Here is a 20,635-nt window from a genome sequence, read left to right as displayed (position 1 = left end):
TTTGAGTCAAATATTTAACAAAGGGGTATTTAACAAAATTAAATTATTTTTATTATTTCGTTAATTTATATAAAGTTCATCATTTAATTTATATTTCGCTAATTTCTTTAAGTGAAAATTTATATTTCATTAATTTCGTTAATTTATATTTTGTTAATTTCATTAAAGATTTAAAAGATGTAAGTGAAAATACCTTTTTAGAATAAATGTGTGCTTATTTTTCAAATCAAATTCAACCAATTTATATTATAATTCAAATACTTTTTTTCATTATCTTATTTTTAAAATTTAAAAAATACTTTTATGTATAAAAATTAAAGTATTAGGGTTAGAAAGTTAAAGTTAGATTTTAATTCAATCCAAATAATTTAATTTCGTTAAGGGGAGGGGTATTTTTGAGCCAAATATTTAACAAAGGGGTATTTAATGAAATTAAATTATTTTGATTATTTCGTTAATTTATATAAAGTTCATCATTTAATTTATATTTTGGTAATTTATTTAAGTGAAAATTTATATTTCGTTAATTTCGTTAATTTCTTTAAAGATTAAAAAGATGTAAAGTGAAAATACCTTTTTAGAATAAATGTATGTTTATTTTTTAAATCAAATTCAACCAATTTATATTATAATTCAAATATTTTTATTATTTTATTTTAAAATTAAAAAGATACTTTTATGTAAAAAAATTAAAGTATTATGATTAAAATGTTAAAGTTAGGTTTTAATTCAATCGAAATAGTTTAATTTCATTAGGGGGGTATTTTTGAGCCAAATATTTAACAGAGAGATATTTAACGAAATTAAATTATTTCGATTATTTCATTAATTTCTATAAAGTTCATCATTTAATTTTTATTTCATTAATTTCTTTGAGTGAAAATTTATATTTCATTAATTTCGTTAATTTCTTTAAAGATTAAAAAGATGTAAAGTGAAAATACCTTTTTAGAATAAATGTATGTTTATTTTTTAAATCAAATTCAACCAATTTATATTATAATTCAAATACTTTTTTTCATTATCTTATTTTAAAATTAAAAAAATACTTTTATGTAAAAAAAATTAAAGTATTAGGATTAATAATTTAAAGTTAGGGTTTAATTCAATCGAAATAATCTAATTTCGTTAAGGGGAGGGGTAGTTTTGAGCCAAATATTTAACAAAGGGGTATTTAACGAAATTAAATTATTTTTATTATTTCATTAATTTATATAAAGTTCATCATTTAATTTATATTTCGCTAATTTCTGTAAGTGAAAATTTATATTTCATTAATTTCATTAATTTGTATTTTGTTAATTTCATTAAAGATTTAAAAGATGTAAGTGAAAATACCTTTTTAGAATAAATGTGTGCTTATTTTTCAAATCAAATTCAACCAATTTATATTATAATTCAAATACTTTTTTTCATTATCTTATTTTTAAAATTAAAAAAATACTTTTATGTAAAAAAATTAAAGTATTAGGGTTAAAAAGTTAAAGTTAGATTTTAATCCAATCCAAATAATTTAATTTCGTTAAGGGGAGGGATATTTTTTAGCCAAATATTTAACACAGGGCTATTTTTTACCCATTTCAGATAGTTCAGGGGTATTTTTGATCCTTTTTCGAATTCCGTTATAGAGAGAGGTATTTTTGAGCCAAATATTTAATGGAGGGGTATTTTTAAGTGAAAAATCTAATGAGAGGTATTTTTGAGCTATTTCAGATAGTTTAGGGGTATTTTTTTGAGTCTTTTCCGAATGTTTAATTATTAAGCGATTTAGGTGGACGTCGGATAAAATTGTTTTTTCTCTTCTTTTGCTTTAAATGCTTTGCTCTTTTTTTTTTTTTTTTTTTTTTAATTCATTAAATGCTTTGCTCGGTATTTGATTAATAGAGATTCTATAACTTATTATAATATTGTAAATATCCGGAATTTCATTATATTTTTGAGTTAATTTTGAACTGAAAAAGATTAATTTAATTGAGATACTTATGATTGAAATAATATAAAATAAAGGCACCATGAGTGAAATATCAGGTCAAAATCAAACTTCACTCGTTAAAGGTATCGCGAGTGAATTCTAAGCCGAAGCAAAACTTCATATATATAATTTTTTCGGAAATTGTTAAACAAATTAATTAAATCAATAAATTTTCTTAAATCAGCTTCCAATATGGATTAAAAAATTAATTAAAAAATAAAAAATAAAGGACTTCCAGTAAATACATGCCAATTCCAGATAAAAAATTCTGAAGTTTTAGGATGATTAGGCCAAACATCAGACACTGAACACTTCGACTATATATGACTGAAGTAGATGTAAAAAATGCCTGAACACCTCGGTAATATGTGGCTGAAGTCATGTCATTCTTGTTGACACTTAATTTTTACAACTTCAAATACAGATCGCTACATGTAAAGTTATTTTCAAAGGTAGTAGTATAATTATTTTTTTTAAAAAAATTTACTTTGATTACAACTTAAATGGTGGTCCCAAAACCGAGCATTTGTACATTTCGATCACTTATTTATATTCTTAATATGGTCTACCCAAGATTCATTTATATATAAGAAGACATTCAAGTGACTAGTATTTTGTGCAGTTGTGGATAGCAAAATGATGTTCTTTCTATTCTCAGTATCTCTTCTTGTTATTCTCGTTTTTCTTCTTCACAAAACAATCTGCAGCCACCAGGTCCTTTTAGGCTACCTTTTATTGGAAATTTGTATCAATTTGATAGTTCAAAACCCTGTCTTTATTTTTGGAAACTTTCACAAAAATATGGAAAAATATTCTCACTGAAAATTGGATCTGTTACTATGGTAGTAGTTTCTTCAGCAAAATTAGCGAAAGAGGTAACAAAAGTACAAGATTTAGTATTTTGTAGTAGACCCTCTTTTGTTGGCCAACAAAAAGTATCTTACAATGGTCATGATATTGGATTTGCACCTTACAATGACTACTGGAGAGAAGTACGGAAAGTTTGTACCGTTCATTTGTTCAGTCTCAAGAAAGTGCAACTTTTTAGACCAATTCGTGAAGATGAAGTCTCAAGAATGATCAAGAAAATATCTCAACAAGCAGCCGCTTTACAAACGACAAATTTGAGCAATACAGTGAGTTCGCTAACAAGTACAATTATTAGTAGAGTTGCTTTTGGTATTAGGTTTGATGAAGAAGCACATGAAAAGAGGAGATTTAATGAAATTTTAGCTTTGTCACAAGAGATGGCGGTAGAGTTCTTTGTCTCTGATTATTTTCCTTTATTTGGTTGGATTGATAAATTATTTGGAAATATTAGTAAACTTGAGAAGAAATTTAAGATTTTAGATGAGTTTTATCAAGAACTAATTGACCTGCATCACAATCCCAATAGACCAAAATCCATGGAAGGAGATATCGTTGATCTTTTGCTCCAATTAAGAAAAGAGCAATCAACTCCATTTGATCTCACTTTGGACAACATAAAAGGAATTCTCACGGTAAGTGATTAATTATATATGCCTATACAGGGAAAAAAAAAATTAATTTATATACATTGATCGATAGTGTAAATAATTTTTATACAATTAGTTGATTTAATTAGTTAATACTAGCAAATTGTTTACTTTATTTTCTAGATTTTAAGTTCTATGTAGGGACGACATAAACATGCCATGGTGTTCAGGCTTATATTTGGAGCATGCTAGCAATTAAAAGGAATCTCATTCTAAGACAATATTAGTATATCCATTTTTCTTACACCATTGTAAAAGCAGGATATTACAGGTTAAACTATGTTAACTCATGTCAGTATACATAATCTGGAGCGGAGCCTTGAAGTAACTGACCAGTAAAGTTGCTGTCATGTGATTGGGAGGTCACGAGTTCAAGCCTTGAAAATAACCCTTTGCAGAAATGTAAGATGAGTCTGTGTACAATAGATCTTTGTGATCGGACCCTTCCAGGACCCTGCACATAGCGGGAACTTAGTGCACACCGGCCTGCCCTCTTAATTTTTCCAAATATATTACCGGATTAGGCTTACTATATGTAGACGTTGTAAATAACTAACTTTATGTTATCAGTGCACAAGTTATTACTTTGCATACACAACTACCTTATCTAGCTATTACTTTAGGAACTTCTCATAATTTGATGCACTCTTTCATTTTCCTCTTAATTTAACTATTTTGTAGGATGTATTTTTTGCTGGAACAGAAACTAGCGCAGTTACAGTGGTTTGGGCAATGACAAACTTGATTAAGAATCCAAAAATCATGAAGAGAGTTCGAAAAGAAATTAGAAAATTAGTTGGGAACAAAGGCATTGTAAATGAAGATGATATTCAAAACATGGCTTATCTCAAAGCAGTGATAAAAGAAACCCTTAGATTATATCCGCCAGTTCCACTCCTAATGCCTAGAGAATCAATGAAAAAATCTACACTAGAAGGGTATGAAATTCAACCAAAAACTATAGTTTTTGTTAACTCATGGGCAATGGCAAGAGATCCTGAAATATGGGGCAATCCGGAAGAATTTATACCTGAGAGATTCTTGAGTAGCAGTATTGATTTCAAGGGCCAAAATTCTGAATTTATTCCATTTGGAGCTGGTAGAAGAGGTTGTCCAGGTATTTAGTGGTACAATTTATGTTATAAGTTTAATTGAGCTGCGGAGACTTTCAATGAATGATAAAAATTTCAAACAACATTTTTTAAGTTCCTTCACACTTTTAATATAACTAGTTTAACCACACGTACCTTGCACGTATAATATTTGATTATTTAAAAATAATTTTTTCTATTGTGGAGATTGTTAATAAAATGTAAAAGTTCAAATTACTTTTTAAAAATCTTTCACATTTTAATATAATAATGTAAATATAAATATATACACATATATGTTTTATCAGTTCCAAGTGGTTGATAGATCATCACTTTTGTGTTTGCGTACCTCTTTCCCTCGTTGTCACAGGCTAAAAGGGACGCATCAATTTAAACCATATTTGTATTACAGTTATTTTATATATATATATTTAAAATCTTTCCTTATTTTTAAAGTCAAATCTTTACAAAATTATTGATTACATTTTTATTACCTAATTAAAACTTTTAAAATCTGGTACTTGTTAAATTTTTCTTATTCTAATAGTTTTACATTTATTTTTAGATTTTTCAAATCTTCTTGGAATCAAATTTAGTTGATTTAGAATTCTTAAACTAATGAAAAAAAAGTATCAGTTATCATTAATTTTGATGAATTCTAATAAGGAAAGGTTTTACTATAAAAATGTTTAATTAATTTTAAACTTTTAAATTAGGAATAAATATTGAAATTCTGATGACTTAATAAGGAAAGATTTTTGCCATAAATATATTTAATTAATTTTCAACTCTTAACTATTAGGAAAAAATAGTGAAAAGACGATTTTGTCTAAAGCAAAAGACTTTTAACGAAGGGCAAAAAGTTCAAACAACGCCCTTTACACTTTTAATATATTATAGATTATAGAGATAGATTGTAGATATTGATATTAATTACATATTTTAAGTAGAATTATGAAGAGTAATAGAAATTTGTCTCTGCAGCCCTAGCACTTGGTGTTGCAACGGTGGATCTTATACTTTCAAATCTTCTTTATGCATTCGATTGGGAACTGCCTTGTGGAATGATGAAAGAAGAAATTGACACAGATATTTTGCCTGGACTTGGCATGCATAAGAAAAATGATCTTTGCCTTGTCCCTAAAAATTTTCCCTACACCTAGTCATATAATTATCTTCTTTAACATATAGGTAGAGTTTTTTTTATTACCTATGTTTAATATGGTATGCACCGTCTTGTGTCTAGTCCTTTTTATTATAATGTTTGTGATAATAAAATTTCACATCAAGCTCCGGAGGAACTAGGTGATTATTTTTATAAGTTAGCGAGTTTCCTTTTTAAGTAAAATACTACAATGTGTTTCTGATTAACATTTATATGTATTATATATGTTATTGAGAACATAATTTGTATTGTTTTTGCTTTTGGTTAAAGTTTCGAATAGGATTCAATTGTTACTGTTGTGCAAAGCCCAATAAAACATGAGGAAATGATTTCTTTATGATCACTTTCAAATTGAACAGAAGAAAATTATGATCACTTTCAATTGATTGGGGTTTGGGTGGGGGTGTGGTCGGGGTGGGTGGGAGGGGTCGAGACTGGGACTCTATGCCTCAGAAACTAAGTCACCCGCCTTAGGCCCCAAATTTGAGAGGCGTCACTTTTTTCATAGCAATAATAGAAACGTTATAGTTTTTTTTTAAAAAAAATGTTATAAATGACTGTGAATGTTTATCAAGTTACAGTGAATGATTATCAAGTCATAGTGAATGTGTATCAAGTTAGAGTACTAGATGCGTGTTTTTGGAGAAAAGTTAGGAGCCCTAACTTTAAGACAGTTAATTTTTCCTTAACAAATGAGTTTTCTTCGTTGTAAATCATCCCTTAAGAAGAAAAATAAAAACTTTTCTCTCTTATTCTTGTTGTTCTTTATTTTACTATTTCATAATAGATTATCAACACGAGTCTCTAATTCTTTTGTATTAAGTCTATATTTATATTACAGGAGAACGTATAATCTTTTTGCAGAGGAGAACGGATCAGTATATGTGATCGGTACGTTTTCAATCCTTTGTGAAATCCATGGCTATAGTTCGTTATGATACATGGCAAAAGATATATGTATATATAGTAGATATATCTTGTTGATATTTAGATGCATATAAGGAGGACAACAATATATCAAAATGACTCTATTTTTTTTTTGGATTAAATCGATACTAATATTAAGTGATAGTGTAGTGTTTACAAAATATTAGTCATTCGACGTAACCTGGAGTCCTGGATTAAAACTAATAGATAAAGGGTCTAGATCCATAGAAAGTTTATTACAACTAGCAATTCTTCTTTCAAAGTTAGTTCCTAGTATGTCTGTTTAGACTATCTTACAAGCAAATTTTAAAAACTCTTGTTTCACCAAAATATACAAATTTTGTGTCATCCTTTGCTAGTGCATCTACAACATTATTACCACTTTAGAAACAAATTCGAGACATATAATAATAATAATAATAATAATAAAAACAAAAAAAAAATAATAGTAAATCTTGAAATCTACTCTTGAAGTGGTGAAACTCTTAAAATTACTCGAACAAATAGCATATATCATGATAAAATTGGAGTCTACTAATAAAAATAATTCTGTCAGTTGGCACAAACTACTTTTTTATCCTGAAGATGTGCATACATATATTGAAGAACTAGAAGATTATTAAATAATTATTTTTATGTTGTTTTTTCTCATGATAAATTAATATTGAGATTGGATTTCCTAAATTTTGAAAATTATAAAAGGTGAATATAGACCCGTTTACATGTCCTGTGATATATGCACCGATAAAGTGACCACATGTGCGTTTATTGTCAGCCTACAATTTGACATTAATAAAATTGCTTGCTCAACTAATTGAGTTAAGAACATAATTTTTAGACTGTGTAATCAAGACAATTCACCTCGATAATACTGGTGCACCGTTGAATGCCTTCGATGAATAGGTGAACTATTGCTTATCAGAACAAAGATTCATATGTTGGTATGAAATATGATATACTGCATACAATAGCACTTGTATTCATTATATCAATAAATTTTGATTAATTTTTGCCACATAATTGGTTCAGCGTCAAAAATTAAATATTTTTCATCTAACAGTTTTTGATGTGAGATGAATTCTCTAAAGTAGATCGACATATATATTCACAACAGAGAAAAATAATTAAATTTTAATTAGAAATATATTGTGAATTATCATCAGTATGATCCTCATTCAAAACATACTTCAAGTCAAGTGCTAGAAGCATTTACCGACCGAAAAGTAACATATTTCTACTGCAAATGCTCCTATTGAATGTCCCTGAAGGACAAAGTCTAGACATACATGAAGCATGGTAGACCATCAATTCTAAATGCAATAATCTTTAAAAGGTGGAGAGGAGCAAATAAACAAAACAAGGAGGCAGTGTGCTATTAAAGAGTCTACGAGCTAACACTTTAGAAACCTCTTGAGAGGTTCAGGTACCTAAGAAAAAATAATGAAAGTGATGAGATCTCAATAAGTTATGTCCTATTGTGAACTAATACAAATGATATATCGTTGATGATATCTTTGATACAATATGGTGTAATATTGTAAAAAGTTATGAGGATCTAAATTCTATGTCTATAAAAACATATTGACGCAGAAATAATTATCAAGTGAAATGTGCATCTTGATAAGTATAAAGCTTATTGAATTTGTTGTCCAGACACTAAAAGATGTCACACATTAAATGCGAATGATTGCTTTCACTTGACAAATATGTATGAAAATTCCTAAGGATCAAACATGAAGTATATACAAGTTTTCAAAAACTTGTTATAATCCTTTCATAGATTAAATTAATCAAGGTTGATAAACTAGAAATACATTAATTGATATTATTGCAACCCTTGAAAAGTTTTCAAAATCAATATATTATCTTATGAAATGAGAATTTGTAGAATTTCATTGATCTTGAAGTACCATATCTTGTACAATATATGCATGTATACATCTTGCTATAACTATGAGTATAATGTAGTTTTACTCTTTTATGGAGATACTGAAATAAAATTGCTTACATAATGCCAATAAAAGGCCATGCGTAAATGTGTTTATCCTAATGAATCTAGTTAAATTGATTTTTAATATAAAAGACATTCATCTGATCAATATATAGGAGTTTGATACAAGCATATTATATATCCATTGTCATGAAAAGATATTGTCATACCAAGTTGTTTCACATTATGTTGAGATAATAGTCATTTATGAAGTAAGCCGAGAATATGTAAGACTGTGGTCTATGATACATCTCATTTGAGAAAACTGTGACTTGAAATATGACAAAATATCCTCAATCTTATATGAAGATAATGTAGCATGCATAACACGATTAAAGGGAGGATTCACAAAAGGAATGAAACACATTCCGTCAAAACTTTTTTACGTGTATGGGCTCCAAAAGAATGGTGATATCAACGTGTAATATATTCGTTCGAGTGACAATATGATTGATTTATCACTAAATCTCTATCAACTGCAACTATTGAGAAGATAGTACACAAGAATGGAATGTGAAGATTCAAGTCTTTGGATTGATGTTCTCATCATTAGGGGGAGTTAATATGCGTTGTACTCTTTTTTTCTTAAGAGGTTTTGTCCCACTAGATTCTTCTTATAAGATTTTTAACGAGGTTGCCAAAATATGCATTATTAGAGATGTGTACTCTTTTTTCTTTATTAGTTTTTTTTTCACCGATTTTTTTTTAAAAAGATTTTAACGAGGCACATTATCAATCCATTTAACATTCAAGGAAGACTGTTATAAATATATTTAATTTATAGTGAATGTCTATCTTTTGGAGAAAAAATTAATAACCCTGACTTTGGGATCAATCAATTTTTCCCTATAAATAATTAGGTAAAAGTAAAACAAGGAAAATGAGAATGTGTAACGATGTTACATTCCATAGGTAGCAAATCTTATTTCCATTGTAGGTTAATGTTATTTGATGGGCTTATTTTGGATATTGATGTTATAAACAACATTCAGGCAGCATTGGAACGATACTAATATACATTATACACATTAACGTTAACTCTTTTTAATTGCCCTATCTATGAAAGACACGAACATGCAATCCCCCATCAATGTGAAGATTAATCATCGTCTTGTAGTTGACAGTCTTCTTGTCATCACTCAACTTGAAAACAAAGTAACGTAACAACACAGCAGAGAATATCTTCATCTGCCTGTAAGCAAACTCCTTCCCCAAGCAGATCCTCGGCCCTGCCTGTTTTATCAGCAAAAGAATGTTCTTTGCTATAGTTAATATGACAGTATATACGCACAGTGCAGATTAGCGTGCAAGGCTTTAGCAAATGATAATTTAAGCTGATAGAGAGCTTTGACCAACCTGGAAAGCTGTAAATTTGAAGGGGTTCTTTGGCCTGAAGAGACCATCCGAATCAAGCCATCTCTCTGGTTTATACTCTACTGCATCGTCACCCCATATAAATTTCATTCTTCCCATTGCATATGGTAGGTAAGTTACTGTGTCCCCTTTGTTCACGCTGAATCCATCTGGTAAGGTGTCATCCGAAAAGCATATTTTTGGATCCTGCCGTAAGAAGAAAAACAGAAATAACAACTTAAAACATACATCTACTTGGCAACAGATGTATGATAAAAGAAGCTCTCAATTACCGCTGGAACTGCAGGATAAAGCCTAAGAGTCTCTGTCAATGCTGCATGAAGATAATGCATTTTTTCTAGTGCTTCTTCACTCAAATTAGCAGCAACATTCGTTATGTCTGTTGCATTTTCTTCCTCAGTTACTGATTCTTTAATCTCTTGTGCTATTTTTTTCTGTACATAAGGGTACTTGCAAATCACATATATAAACCAAGAAAGGGTGGTTGCTGTTGTATCCTTGCCTGCTATTATGAAGCTCAATATTATATCACGCAAAAACTTTGGATTTGTTCCAGTTATTTGCAGAAGCCTTGACAAAATGTCTTCTTTCTTCCGCTGCAATGGGCAAAAGATTATTGTGTGTAGGCTTCTATCTGCATTAATAAATAGTAGCTATAAGCTGATTGGCTTACAGATAAATCAGCTTCCGGTTTACTCATCTGCTCAGTTTTTCTCTGGATCAACTTATAAACAAACACATCAACAGTTCTTATATATTCCTTTAACTTGGCTTCTGATCCGATATTGAGAGCTCTTTTAATCTTCCAGAAGATATCAACATATCTCCAAGTTGTTATTGCACTTGCTTTGTCAAATGCATCGCTAAATATTTTGCCTTCTTCATTTGAACCGGACATGCTATCTAGCTCAATTCCGAAGGCAACTGCAAATATAGAATCTAGAGTTGCTTTCATGAACAGATCCTGCATCGATCAAACTTGGATCACTGTCTGGTAAGAATAAACAATGCACCGTTCTGTGAAGTCGATTCATGGACTTACTTGAATGTCAACTATCTCGTTGGATTTGACAGCTTCAGACAATATATGGGCAAACTTTGCTGCATTTTTTCTGAATACCACACTGCTAAAATCCCTCAAGACCCTCGTGGAGAACTCATGGCTTGACAACTTCCTCTGCTTCCGCCACTTATCACCATCAATTGTGAAAATTCCATCACCTAACAGGTCCTGTAGAATGTTGTAATTATACCATCCCTGCAAATTAATCAAAAAACTCAAGGTTGGCAGTCCGAAAATCGTTATACCATATAGTAGGCTGCAACTTATTTGAGAGTTGAGGCATGGTAATTTATTGATAGACTGACAGATTCAGGAATTCAGTCAGATGCTGGAACTAACATTCAATTCACACTCGTTGCATCCCCAAACCACCCAAAATATAACAAGAATAAGAAAAATCCTCAATTAGCAACAACTAGATACATTGACCCACAAGGGAAAGTCCACTAGTTTCCAATTTCTCAACTACAAATACTCTGAATTTACCCAAGATATTTGATGCTACTATAACATCTACTGACTAAAATATATCGCAGCCCTACTGCTAAATGTCAACAACACGAAATAAGAAACTTTGAATTATTTAATGCAAGTGTTAACATTTCAAATTGAATACTTGTTCATCATTTCATTATGGTAGCTTCTCAACTTCACTTGGCTTTAGTCATGAATGGTGTAAAGAAATGGCACTTACGTGTAACTCAACCCTAAAAGCTAATACATGAGGAGAGTATTGCCCAAACCTATATAAGCAGATCATCAGTCCCAACCAATATGAGACTCTGAGCCACTCTAATACCCCCTTTCACGCCCAGAACCAACCGGAGTGTGGACAGGTAGTCCTAACAGAAATGAACCTAACTCTGCTACCATGTAAAGACATGTCACTCAAGTCTACCTCTACCCAAAAGCTATGTGATCATGAGGGAGTATCACCCAAATCTGTATAAGCAGATCACTAGACTATTTAGAATCAATCAGATTACAGCATAAAAATACATTACTGGGATGTCAAGATCAAAATGGTGTACCTTGCCATAGTTGTCGAAGTTTGTTTTCAGAATGTATTCGACGTTAACAGGATCAGAAGTACAAATCCTATTCTTGAAAGGGCTAATCAATCTGTAAGTCCTGTACTTTCCAGCAAGATCAGACATGTAATGGTGCAACCTGTGGAAGTTGAGTAGCTGGTTGAAAATGGTGCCACCAATTGGATGGTATCTCTTTTTCCCATTTAGTTTTTTGGTCAGAAGATGAACTATGAATCCACAAAGTAGAAGTGAGATAATGGTGGCTGTCATGAAGATTGAGCTCTGAAAATTATCCATGGAAACCACTAATTAACGTGTCCTTGTGCATATTTGGTTTATAACACACTCGGTTTCAATTTTATCCTAGAGATAGAGTTTAAACTAAAGGGCAAAATGACCTTCTGCACCCTGTAATATGTCGATTTTGTAAGTTGGACACTTCTACTTACATGTTTGTCATTTGGACGAACCCATCAAAAAATAACATTTTGCACCCTTTGACCGTTGACCTTGCCTATGTAGCAAAGAGAGTGTCGCCACTCGCTTGGGGTTGCGAATTTTAAAAATATTTTTAAAAATTTAAAAATAATTTAAAAATTTTAAAAATAATTATTTTTTTAAAAAAATAAATAAATAAGGATCGTTTTTTTCTCTCCATCTTTTTTAATTTAAAAATAGTTTTAAAAATTTAAAAATAATTTAAATTTTTTTAAAAAAAATTAAAATATTTTAAAAATATTTTTTAAATATTTTTTAAAAGAATATTTTTTTCCCTCACCACCCCAGCCCGTCCCCACCCCCACCCCCCACCCAGCCCCATCCCACCCCACCCTCAACCCCCTTCCCCCACCCCCCCCCCCCCCCCCCCCCCCCCCCCCCCCCCCCCCCCCCCCCCCCCCCCCACACACACACGTTCACTTTTTTTTAATTTTAATTTTCCCTCTCATTTCAATTCTTTTCATCTTGTTAATTAAAATTTAAATTTGAAATCTTTTTATTATTTTGGGGATTAAAATTTAAATTTAAATTGAAAGGGAGTGATAGTGAATATTGAAAAAAATTAGTGAATTTCACTTGAAAAAAATTAAACTTTTTGTGAATTTGTTAAAAATATTTAAATTTAAAAATTAAAAATTTATTATGTTTGTATATATGAATTTATAGTTAAAAATTTAAATTAGTTGGAGAAAAATTTTAACTATTTGGAATAGATTTGATTATTTAATTTGTGAGCAAAAATAAAAACATGATTATTCAAATTTTTCTACAATTTATAAATTGTTCTTATTTAATTAAATTAATTTTAATATTTAATTTGTTATGCAGCATTTTAAAAATGACTTAGAATTTAATGTAATGTTTTTTTTAAATGACGTGGCAGACGTGTTAGCGTGACAGTTGACGTGGGGGAGAGTGTGTTACACTCACCAAAAAAGAGTTTAAAATGTTGTCTTTTAGTGGGTTCAGAGGTCCAGATGACAAACATGTAAGTAGAAGTGTCCAACTTACAAAACCGATATAGTACAGGGGTTCAGAAGGTCATTTTGGCAACTAAAGCTAAGTATGAAGAAATAGGAGTGACGTAACAGTAGAAGTTCAGGGGTAGTTTTATAATTAACAAAATGCAGTTAGGTATAATTATTACAACAGCTAGTTGTGAGTAGTTAGTGGAGGTTTTACTGTATAAATACAGCTGTACATTGTTGATTGTATTTGATCGAATTCAGTTTTACTGAGATATTCTCTCTCAATAATCTCTCCTTAGCTTCTTCCCTAGATGAAGTAGAAGCTGTAATTGCTCAATTTCTAAAAAGTAGAATGTATTAAATGTGTTTTAGTCTTGTGATTTTAAACATATCACGTGTTAAAGTTTAAATTAAAGAGTTAGCAAAAAATAAACACATGTTTAAATTGTACTATAAAGAAAAGTAATTAAGAGCCCGTTTGAATGGGTTAATAGTTTTTGACTTATAAGCCAAAAGTCATATACTAGGACTTCTTTATAAAAAAAATAAAAAAATTGTCTATTTTTATTTTATCCAAATACTATAAAAATATTTTAAAATTATTTTAACTTAAAAATACTTAAAATTAATAAATTCAAATAGGCTCTTAATTAAGTCCAAAAAATTGAAACTGAGAATGTATCATTTTTATACGCCATGGGAGTAGATGGCGGTCCATCTAGTGCTTAGATAATTAATCCAGGGACAATGTCATAAAAACCTAGGATTAAGGTTTGTTTGGTGTGGAGGGAATTGAAAAATATTTTTTAAATTTTTTCATGTTTGATTAGTTAATTTTTTTGAAAAATATTTTCTTTTCCCAATTCCACTGACACCCACCCTTTGACTATCCCGTCCCCAAACCCCCACTTTGCAACCTAGTGTTTTGATGGATTATATATAAATGTTTTTAAATAATATATTTTTTGCTTACTTATCAAACTTTAGAAAATAAGTAAGGAATTCACTTATTTTCAAAAAATATTTTCATGAATAATATTTTTCTTCATAGAGAGCACACCTGCGAAAAATATTTTCTAGGAAAATATTTAAAATTTCTTATGACTTGTTTTCTTATGTTCGATATGTATGCAAAAATGTTATCCTAAAAATATTGGTATATAATTAAAAACAAATACAATGAAGGTGTGGGGTGGGGTGGGGTGGGGTGGGGTGGTGTAGGGGTGTAGGATGGTAGGGATGGGGGCTACGAGGGTAGAGGTGAAAATGAGGTATGTTGAAGAGTGGAGAAGGCACAACAAATGTAGAATGCTCGAGAAACTGTTTTTCAAAACCTTTGACCAACCATGAGAAATTGGAAAACATCTCTTTACCGAACACCACGTTTCTTGGACTAGTTTTCAAAATATCAACGAGTGCATGTCGAATTCTTAAAAAATAATGTATCTTTTGGAAAATCCAACGAGGCATCGAAAGTAAAGAGTCCACGACTCCACGCAACTTAACCAAACACATCCTAAATAAATTAGATTGTCAACTTTGAAACTATATATAGCATCGAAATGAGAGTCACATATATTATTAAAGTCCTTTTGACTTCAATCCATGATCTTCAGGATTTAGCCACCCCAAGAATGTAGATTTGGTACTGTTATAGGCATTTGACTTTTGAGAAATATATAGAAAATGCAATTATAGGAGATTTGTTCTAACAGGAGGTTTTGCAAAATAGTAATATATGAACGTAGTTTCATTAGTTGTTTCCCTAAACGAAAACAAAATAAAAGTGGAAAAAATAAATAAATTGAAGTCGAAGCAGTAAATTATTTGGTGTCTGTAAAGCTTCTTGCTCTGTTAGGACTATCGAGTCGATCGACAAAAAGAAAAGAAAATGAACTAATAATTCCAAATCATTAGCGCGCAGAATCAAGATTTTTATAAAGAAATTAACATGCAAAAATATTCAAAATATATATCTATTTACACGGTGTAATTATTCAGCAAAGGAGTATCAATGATACCACGATACACTGCAACTGCTGAATACATGTGAATACAACTTTAACCCCTGCAGGCTGAATATGTGTAAATCACATTATCTAGAAAGTTAATGCTTTACTTACTGTTAAAAACATAGACATACAAATCTTTTAATCATTAGAAGTCTAATTAAAAGACTAGAGCAGACCCCTTATTTTGCAACATTCAATGGCTCCATCATACATTTCCTCTTGCCCATACTTAAATCCAGTGTCCAAGAGCTTCTTTGCTGAAAGTCTGGGACATTTTACACCACTGATCTCCTCCATTGAACTACAAAAGAAATTATAATTAATTTGAATTTTGTATTATATTATTATATTGTTGATCATTAATGATTTCAAGAACCAAAAAGAAAGACATTTTCGACTTACTCTTCTATAATGGGAATTTGATATTGAGGGTATCTGGCAGCAAGAAATTTGTAGAGTTCATGTACTGTTGTTTCTGCAGAAGAACAAATATATCTTCCTTTTGCATTTGGATGCTCAAAAAGGAAGATATGTGCATTCATCACATCACTACATGTACAAAAGGTATGTACTTTTGTTTTTCTAGCACACATTCACGATGCCCTGTAAGAATACAATAAAAATCTATAATTGAAAAATCACTATAAATTATGTTAAATAAATGATTAACTATGCATCAATTTGTTCTCTTCATATGTGTAGAGAAGAGAATTTTGCACTAGTTAGCGGAAAATTATTTTTAAAAAATATATTAGCTACGAACCATTTAGTGACAGATTAGCAATGAAGTTTGTAGCTAATTGTACTTTTTTGGTAGAAGTATGCTTAAAAAAGAGATTGCACTATCAAATCACATAAATATACTACTGGTAAAGTTCCATAAAAAGTGATTGATAATCCTAGATGTAAAGCAGGTTATGTGCTATATCTGCTAAAATATACTCAAATTCTTGATACCATCAGCAATGAGGGATCGACAAGAATTTTACCAAGGGAATTTAAAAAAGTTGAGTACGACAAAAATCAATTTTTTTAACTACCAATACCAGTATAATGGTACCATAAAAGTTGAAATATATATGAAAAAAAAAACATTTCTGCCCTATTTACACAGTATGATTTCCAACAAATTAAAGGATTCAATTGAATCCCTCCCTTGAATGCGGCTTCACAAGTCCGCGACCAAGTATTAGTGTATATATGTCAAACCAATCTAGAGAATTGCATAAAGTTTAACGATAATTAAAGAGAAAAAAATTACTTACCAAATATCATGTCCATAAAAATTCGAACAGTGTCTGGACAATGAGGAGTTATGAAGGGTCCATGTACCCACGAAGCAACTACAGAAACAAGTTCAAGTCCATTTTTCCCGGAAAATTCTATTGCTGCTTTCTCTGTCAATGTCTTGCACACCGAGTAAAATGTGCCAAATGTCTTTCCAAATTTGATTAAATCGACATCACTCCAAGAGCTTTCATCTAATATGTCTAAGCCTTTATCATTAAGTACAACAGCAGTAGCGCTAGAAGTGTATACGACTCGTTTAACTGTCTTTGAATCAATACACGCTTGTAAAATCTCCAGTGTTGCAGTAATGACAATTTTGACCTTTGTTTCATCGACTTCTTCTTCTTCAATATCCATTGGCTGAGCTAGATGGAAAACTCCCACACATCCTTCAATTGCTGCAGCAAAACTTTGTGGTTTGTTGATATCAGCATTGAAAATTTGAAGCCTCTCTGATGCACCTTCTAGGTTTGTTAGGTAGCTAATATCTCTCTTCCTGTCTGAAAAATGGTAAAAGTTGAAAAATAGAGTATTTTCAGTAACAAAAAGCACGAAAATTATTATATCACTTGATATACCCGTCAAACAAATATTTTCAGTATTTTTGGCAATATTTCTAATACTAAAGTTCAATATTTGCAAATACCTATATTATTGATGACCAAATGAGCATGATCACATACGTGTACAAATACGGATGCTTTTGAAAATATGAGTTCAGAATATATATTAGTTAAAATTTAACGACGTTTCACATATATATTAATGTTAACAAAATGGAAGTCAATCTTGGGGTCTCCTTAATTCTCAGCCCTAAATTATGTCTTCCTCAGTGACCATCACTTTTCAGCATATTCCGGTAAATCCTTAAAGGCAAGGAAAACTTTCAACGTAACAGTACTTGCAAGATAACAGTTGAAAAGAAGGAAAGGAACAAGTACAAAGCAAGCAACTAAAGAAGATAACAGTTGAAAAGAAGGAAAGGAACAAGTACAAAGCAAGATACAGAAATACTGGATACGCTTGAACCCGTAGCTGTTGATAAGCTACATCCTCCACTTTAACCTATATGAGACAGGGGTGAAGGTTGTGAGAATCACTATGAAACGTACAATTCAAGAGATAAATTTGAGAGTTGAAGTTAATAAATTAACCTGGGTGAGATCTGATGGTGGTGTTGACAGAATAGCCACGTTGAAGAAGCCTCATAATGAGCCATGATCCAAGAAATCCTGTTCCTCCTGTTACACATACTCTGCTGCTGCTGCTGCTCCCGCCCTTTTCTTTGTTTTCCATCTCCTTTCCTAATGATAAATTAGCACCTGTTATATAAGTGATAAAATTGGACCCGTCTAAATGTTGTTTCTTGTTAATCGTGTTTAATTAGATTGTTGTAATTGTTATTAGAGAAAGAGATGTACTCATTATTATATATAGAGATATAGAGTCGAACTTCTCCATATGAACATGTTTCTAAAGAAAACAACCATTTTCTAACAACAGTTATAATATTGGATCCTGTGCATAGCCAAGCTTTAATGCACTGGACTGTCCCTTTTTTTCTTTTTTCAAGTTCTTTCTTTATAAGTTCATAAAATTCATAAAGGCATGACACAGGACGTTTTTCCTTTTTTTGGAAAACGGAGCTGCTTGAATTATGGAACTATATTTATTCTCATATACCATGCTATACTAATTATTTCCATCTCTTCCGATTTCCAAATCTCTGCATTAATCACACTCCTATGTACTGCTATAATAAAGATCCTATATATGATCTTAATTGCGCCCAATTACCAGGTAAAGCTGAATTAGAGACAAACAAACAAATGCTATAATGACAAATATTCAAGACAATAGTAATGCCAAGTTAAGAAAATAAAGGAGTAAAAAGTTTAACATGATTCGATTAACTTAACCTAATCCACAACCAAAAGAGGAGCAAGTTTACTAACACCAATGGATATAAAAGAGAGCAAAAAATTAAAGTAGTTACCAAAGATTCACTCAAGTATTTCCAAACACAATTCTCTTGCAAAATAATCTCTACAAAGAAGAAAACAAAGAAACTAATTTTTCTCAAATTGATTTGTCTTCAACTGAGGAGAAAGTCCTCTACTCATAGCAAGAAAATCATGGCCTCCAAGTTATGAATGAATTAAAAGTAGAAAATCAGTCAACAAATTCCCCACTGCTTGGTCCCAAGTATTGCTCTCAGCCAAGTATGTGAAAAATAGGAGCAAGCCTATTACATAGTGTGAACCCAAAAAAATGGCCACATTACATAGCTCAACAGTATTATAGAGATATTCCATGTAACAAAATCAGTTTCATTCTAAAAATTTCTTGGTCCCCTCCAATTAGAATGAACTAGCAAGGTGCAGATAAATAGTACTCCCTCCATTTTCATTTGTTTGTCTTATTTTTCTTTTTAGTCAGTGTAAGAATATCTCTTGACATTTTTCGTAACTCTTGAATTTTAATTTTCCACATGACAAGTTTAATAGACAATCTCAAGTTCGAGCTTGAACTCTGCTCGATTAATTTCCGAGCTCAAGCTTGACACAACTTATATGTCTAAACAACCAAGCTTGAGCTCGTTAGTGAACATAGTCGATATGACGCTTGGCTCTGAATGACCGTCCCCACCAAAAATAAGCAAATGACCCTAAAGTGAGCAACGACTTGTTTTGCCAAAAATTATTAGGAGGCATCAGCTCCTATTTGAAGATTTTATTAGAGAATCCAAATCATAGATCTATTTTGAGTATTTAATCACAACATCGACATGGAACAGATTTAAAAAATTTTTTTTTTCTTCTTGGTGTTAAGATTTGATGCTGGCCACTACACGTAAGACAGTGTGGAAGATGTTTCTAGAGAGAATTCTTTCATGAAAAAGGTATGGATCTATCAGGCGAGTATTCATTGTTGCTGCTGAAGATAAATTTCTAAAGAAGGGATATCGAAAGTGGATGATTAAAAAAGAATCCACCAGATGAAGTGGAAGTGATCCCGGGCTCTGATCACATGGCCATGATGTCTTATTCCCATCAACTTTTGACTAATCTTTTGAGCATTGCCAACAAGTATAGGTAATAACTGTTAACCAAGAAGAATTAGGGGGGTAGGTGTAAGGCTGAGAATAAAACTTCATATCAGATGCATTTATATGGCGATCTCAGTTGTTTCATTTTAGTCCTATTGCCGAGCTAGTTAATTTGATATTTCAAACTTTGAACAATCCTAGTGCTAGTCACTAAACTACGTCTTAGAAGAACTTTAAAGAGGGTATATTTAAGGAGTCATTTGGATCAACATGAGAGTTCAATTATAGTGCCTGAGGGAAATAGAACTTTCGCGATTTTTTGTCAATCCATGACCGAGTATGGCAAGATAGAGCTTTTACATATTTTTGTTAGTCAATGAACAAGATCTACAGTGAGATCTTAATCGGAAAAGAATTAAGAGGAAAAGAAGGAATCTTCCAAGTCATGGGGAATCTTAGTAACTGATTGGCTAGAACTTTCACCTTGTTGGTGAGAGTTCAGTTCCACCTTGTAATCCCTCCCCCATTGCCCTTCCCCTATCCCAATTTTCTTTAAGATATAAAAAATCTCCCAAGTCATAATAACCTTAGAACATCTATACCGGTAGATTCAGCTGCTTGTGTTTCAAGACGGGATGCACATCTGCTTGTAAACCAGTTAATTCAGAGCAAGACTAGTACACAGGCT

General features: G+C 31.1%; 3 pseudogenes; 1 reads left to right on the top strand and 2 right to left on the bottom strand.

Moving 5' to 3' along the window:
• The first annotated feature begins 2,608 nt into the window (after nucleotides 1-2,608).
• On the top strand, nucleotides 2,609-5,743 carry LOC107879279 (annotated as a pseudogene).
• Nucleotides 5,744-9,575: 3,832 nt separating this feature from the next.
• Nucleotides 9,576-12,461, bottom strand: LOC107854131 (annotated as a pseudogene).
• Nucleotides 12,462-15,556: 3,095 nt separating this feature from the next.
• On the bottom strand, nucleotides 15,557-18,414 carry LOC107854120 (annotated as a pseudogene).
• Nucleotides 18,415-20,635: the final 2,221 nt, after the last annotated feature.

The sequence above is a fragment of the Capsicum annuum genome, chromosome 1, assembly GCF_002878395.1.
Source record: "Capsicum annuum cultivar UCD-10X-F1 chromosome 1, UCD10Xv1.1, whole genome shotgun sequence".
In the NCBI taxonomy this organism is placed as follows: Eukaryota; Viridiplantae; Streptophyta; class Magnoliopsida; order Solanales; family Solanaceae; genus Capsicum; species Capsicum annuum.
Note: the sequence above shows the minus strand (reverse complement) of the source record. Positions and strands in the feature narration are given on the sequence as shown.